The sequence below is a fragment of the Sceloporus occidentalis genome, unplaced genomic scaffold (assembly GCF_023333645.1).
Source record: "Sceloporus occidentalis isolate IW3139 unplaced genomic scaffold, rSceOcc1.0.p SCAF_123, whole genome shotgun sequence".
In the NCBI taxonomy this organism is placed as follows: domain Eukaryota; kingdom Metazoa; phylum Chordata; class Lepidosauria; order Squamata; family Phrynosomatidae; genus Sceloporus; species Sceloporus occidentalis.
In genome coordinates this window covers 2,520,792-2,526,607 of record NW_028317103.1, presented here as the reverse complement: position 1 = coordinate 2,526,607, position 5,816 = coordinate 2,520,792, and the positions used below count along the sequence as shown (strand labels likewise).

Here is a 5,816-nt window from a genome sequence, read left to right as displayed (position 1 = left end):
GCTCTTATGGTGGTCTCTGCTGTTGCGGTCCTGTGTGGATCCTCGTACAAGGTATCCATTGATTGACGGAATTCGTTCCAGTTGTTCAGCGACGGATGATTAACCTGTAGAAGGTGATGAGCCCAGGACATCGGGGCTCCTGTTAGGAGAGAAATGGACGTACTCACTTTAACAAAGTCCGTAGCATAGGTTCTGGGTTTCAAAACGAACAGCAGCTCACAAGTATTGATGAAGGCTCTGTATTTGGATCGATCCCCAGAGAAACGGTCAGGTAGAGGAACTTGGGGTTCGGGTGCCTGAGCAGCCATAGCGTCTCCGATGGGTGGAGGTGCAGCTGGTGCAGGAACCGGTAATTCGGCTGGAGGAACCTCTTGCAATGCTTGTACCTGTGCTTGTAACGCCTGTTGGTTTTCTTGCATCCCTTGCATAGTGTGGGCCAGGGCTGCTAACTGCTGCGTCAGTGCCATGATAGCGTCAGTGACTCCTGCAGGCTCCATAATGACTTGATTGTTATGTAAGGTTTGTGGGGTTGGAGCACAGCGCAGAAAGACACCAGGTGAAGCAGCAGACACAAAACCAGTAGATAATGCAACAGCAATGATTTATTTACTGAAGCAAAAAGGAATAGGCAAAAAGCAGTACCGTTAAGCAATCCACAGTCAGGGGTAGAGAGAATCAGCAAAGTCCGTATAATCAAGCCAAGGTCAAAGTCCGTAGAATCCAATAAACAAGTGTCCAGCAATAAGGGAGAGGGCTATACCAGGTAACCAGAACAATCAAGTAATGAATGTACAGGGCTGCAGGTTTAAATAGCCCGCTAAAGACTGACTCCTCCCATAAGCCCTCCTTCCCCAATATACCATATTAATGGTGACTGTCCGTCACCTCTTTGTCCCGCCTCTCTGCCTGCCCACCTGCGTCACTGGACCGCAGGACACGCCTCCCCGCTGTCAATCTCCTTCTGGCGTCCGCCCTACACGGCGTGCGCCGTAGGAGAGGTCGGGGATGCGGCCTATCCTCCATGGATGCGGTCCGCAGCCACGTGGTATGCGACCGCGTGGGCCGCAGACGAAGACACCGGAGTCCAGCGATGTCCCCGCCGGGCGAGGACACATGCGGACGAAGATGCAGATGGCCAACGAGGTCCCCGCCAGGCGAGGACACACGCGGACGGCGGGGGTGAACGGTAAGTTCCTGACACCATGTTTACCTTCCTCCCCACCGACTACAATAGCGACCCCCTACTGGGCTGAGGTTGGCTGAGTGCAAATACTGAACCATGTGCAAAGGAGGATCTGATGGAGAACTGTGCATGGTTTGCTGTGTCTATTGTATGTAAACTACCCCTTGTTCTGTTTAAATACTGGTGTGTTTTCAATAAAAGCATAATATCAAAGCTTATTATAACCTGTCCTTGATTAATTGCGGTCAAATTTATATACTGAAGCCTGACTATTTATGACGCTCATAAGTATTCTGTCTCTGTATTAATCTACCCTGTTTTAACCTCTTAAGGACCAGGCTGTTCTCTCATTTAGTGAAGCCACACAAGTTATATATTGTTTTGTTTTTTCAGAACAAGAAGAGCTTTCTTTAGATACCATTATCTAGCTAATGAAAAGAACCTGTTCAATGGATTCTACGACTTGTCCTGAGTTTAGAAATGTTTTTATGATTTTTTTCTGAAAGTTATAGGGCAATAAATACAAGTAGCATTTTGCAATTTCAAAACCATTTTTTCAAATCTAGTAATCCTGCCCCATGTCCTATTTGGGACATATTTGAAGCCGATCAGTTGCATTTACCCACATCAAACCATATATTTGGTTTAACACTTTTCATGCAGTAATTTTACTATGTAATGAGGATCAAGGCTTCACAGAGGGAGCAAGGGGAGAGCTGGTGGAAGGTGGCAGGATCAAATAGGCCAGTTGGGGTGTCCTTATCCTCACGTGGTGGGGGTACAAATGGAAGAGCCAGGCAGTTGTCTGGAAAGGAGTATCTACATGGCAACAGCCCTCTTACTTGGCAGTGGGCAGCCAACAATGGCCTGGCAGCCTAGTATACCACTGGTGCACATGTACCAGAGCTGACCCTGGAGGAGAAGCAGATGCAGCAGGATGCAGTTCTGCAGGAGAATGCTGTTGGAGCACAATGCCTCATGGAAGCTTACAGTGATGGGGTTCAGTGTGACTATTCCTGCAGGGAAACTACAAACACTCCTCATCAACACTAAAAATAAAAAACTACAGAGACTGAGAAACAAAGCAGGTTTCACACCAGAATCCATCAGCCAAGTAAAGCAGAACTGCATTGTGAACCTCTCAACACACAGACCGAGCAGAGAAGAACTATCTGTCCTCTCCAAAGGCCTGTCATTCTGTCCCACTAAACCTGTGGACAAGGTTACACTATGCAGCGACATGGAGGAATACTTCAGAAAACTCAGACTCAAGGAATTCTTCCATGATAGAGAAGACACCAACACCACAGAGCAACATCACAATACCCGGGTTCCCACAAAAAGATCCACTTGGAGCCCAAAACCAGGCAGAAACCCTACACTGGACAGGTACATAGAGAGCTTCAGAAACAGAGCCACTGTGGAAATACTGGAGAAACGGGGTGACCCAACACCCAACCTGACACACAAAGAACATAAAGCCATTCAATCCCTGAAGGACAACCAGGATATTATTATTAAACCGGCGGACAAGGGGGGTGCTGTTGTCATTATGAACACCACTGACTATATACATGAGGCAAATAGACAACTGTCAGATGAAAGACACTATGTGAAGCTACAGGATGATCCCACCAAGGAATTTACTAAACAACTCAATAGGATAATACAAAAACTGCCATACACCATTAAAGACCAGCTAAAATCACTAATACCTGAAGATCCAAAATTGGGCTCCTTCTACATGCTACCGAAAATACACAAAGAAGGCAACCCAGGGAGACCCATCATCTCAGGAATTGGTACACTGACAGAGAATATATCTGGCTGGATAGAAAACACCCTGCAACCCCTGGTACAACGAACACCCAGCTTCCTTCAGGACACCACAGACCTCTTAAACAAACTGGCTGACCTGGGCCCACTCCCACAGAACACTCTCCTGGCCACCATGGATGTTGAATCCCTATATACCAACATCCCACACAGAGATGGCATAGCAGCATGCCAGGAATACCTGAACCGACACAACATGGACACCGAATCAGTTACGCAGCTCATTGAATTTATACTTAACCACAACTATTTCAGGTTTGGACAGGACCTCTACATCCAGAAAACTGGGACTGCGATGGGTACTCGAATGGCGCCACAATACGCCAACCTCTTTATGGCAAAATTAGAAGAGGATTTCATATCCACCTGCCAAACAAAACCCCTGGTGTACCTTCGCTATATAGATGATATTCCAATCATCTGGACCACCAGCAAAGAGGAACTTCTCACCTTCCACGAGAACTACAACGCATTTCACCCCACCATCAACCTCACAATCAGCCACTCACCCACAGAAATAAACTTCCTGGACACCACCATCAGCATTAAGAACAATACCATCCACACATCCCTGTATCGCAAACCAACAGACAGACCGACTTACCTTAAAAACAACAGCTTCCACCCTAAACATACAAAAAACTCTATCATATACAGCCAGGCCATAAGATACAACCGCATCTGTTCTGATACAGCAGATCGCGACAAACAGCTCCAGAAACTAAGGGGAGACTTCATGAACCAGGGCTACAATGCCAGGATAATTGACAACCAGATACAGAAGGCCACCAACATTCCCAGAAAAAAATTACTAAAGTACAAAGAACATCATACTGGAACCCGTGTGCCCCTGGTTGTCACTTACCACCCCCAGGTAGAAGCTCTACGCAAAATATCTAAAGAACTTCAAGCAACACTACACACGGATGACAGACTCAGGGAAATTTTTCCACAGCCTCCCCTACTCTCCTTCAGACAGCCCCCCAATCTTAAACAACTATTAACCAGGAGTGCCCTGAACAAGTCCACAAAAAATGGCACTTTCCCCTGCCTACAAGGAAGGTGTAAAACATGCGCACACATCCACACTGTGGACATGGTGCCTTTACCAAATTCTAATACACTCCATAAGATCAATGGTGCCTTCTCCTGCAAATCTTCTAATGTGGTTTACCTTATGTGTGCAAAGTGTCCAACAGCCCTCTACGTGGGTGAAACAGGCCAGCCATTGCATAAAAGGTTTAATTCACACAGATTTAACATCAACAACAAGAGAGCAGAGACACCAGTGGGAGAACATTTTTGCCAAAATGGACATAGCATCAGTGACATCAGACTGGCTGTATTAATGGGACTGTTCAAAACTCAGAGGGAGAGAAAAATATGGGAGGTTAAATTAATACTTAAATTTAACTCTTTAACCCCTTCGTGACAAAGGCTGATTTTACTTTTTGTACCCTTCGTGACAATGGCTGTTTTATCGTTTCTGCGGTGTTTGTGTTTAGCTGTAATTTTCTCTTAACCCATTTACTAAACCCACACAAGTTATATATTGTTTTTTTCAGGACAAGAAGGGCTTTCTTCAGACACCAAAATTTTTTTCATATGATGTAATTTCCTATAATAAAAATAATAAAATATGACGAAAAATTGAAAAAAAACCACATTTTCTCACTTTTATTTGAAAAATCTTTTATTCATCATAAAAAACTACTGAAAAAACCTGCTAAATAGATTCTACTATTTGTCCCGAGTTTAGAAATACCCAATGTTTTTATGTTTTTTTGCTTTCTTCTACACGTTATGGGGCAATAAGTACAAGTAGCGTTTTGCTAATTCAAAACCATTTTTCTCTGAATCTGGTAATTCTGTCTCTATGTGGTATTTGGGGCATCTTTGAAGCCAGCAAATTAAATTTACCCCACCAAACCATATATTTTTGAAAACTAGACACCCCAGGGTATTTTAGATGCTGATAGTTTAACCCTTTCCATGCACTAATCCTACCACCAACCCTTGTCAAAGTTTGGGATAGTAATTGTTTTTGGTGTTTTTTTCACATACTTTGTACTTCAGGTGTGAAATTACAGCTCCTGGTATATGTTGCTGTCACACAACACCCAGATATGTGTCCAGCAACATCTCCTGAGTACATTGATACCCCACATGCATGGGTTTGTCAGATTGTTTGGGGGCAAAAGGGCCACATTTGGAACATGAGCAATTCAAATTCAGTAGGAATTTTACATCTGGGTAAAGAAAAATGCTTGTACCCAACTATCAGTAGGGACAGGTTACAAGAAAGCCTGGCCTATCTCCAAGAAGGGATTTGATCTAGCACCTTAAGTGGTCCCTCATGCCACGGAATGGACACAGGGGTCACTTGACAGTGCAAATACAAACGCTTAAAAATGGTGGAGCAAATAAAAGCTAAAAAACAGTAAATGTAACAAAAAATTAAAAAAAAAATACAAAAATGGAGCAGGAACAAAAAAAAAATTAAAAATGGGAAACTGTGTGATACAGCTTGAAGCAGTCACCGACACAGAGTGCAGGTTTTCCAGGGCAATCTGGACAGTAAAATGTGGTGTCCTTTCTTTGCCCCCTGCTGTAGCATACCCTGCATCTCTTTTGGGGATTCTGCTTCTTTGCTGTAGGGGGGATTTTAAAAATAAAATGGGTAGCCCCAATTCTGTTGGTTCCCATCACTACTTGGGGACCAGGTGCATCACGGTACAAGATACCTGAAATTACTTCGAGCTGAAACTGCAAAAAAGACAGCTTCAGCCCAGTGTCT

General features: G+C 44.2%; 1 non-coding gene across 1 annotated transcript; it reads right to left on the bottom strand.

Annotated features, from left to right (window-relative positions):
* Positions 1–5,284: 5,284 nt before the first annotated feature.
* On the bottom strand, positions 5,285–5,414 carry LOC149282093 (small nucleolar RNA SNORA35). Its single transcript, XR_016277991.1, has one exon. It is a non-coding gene; the product is annotated as a small nucleolar RNA SNORA35 (small nucleolar RNA).
* Between the last annotated feature and the right edge of the window lie 402 nt (positions 5,415–5,816).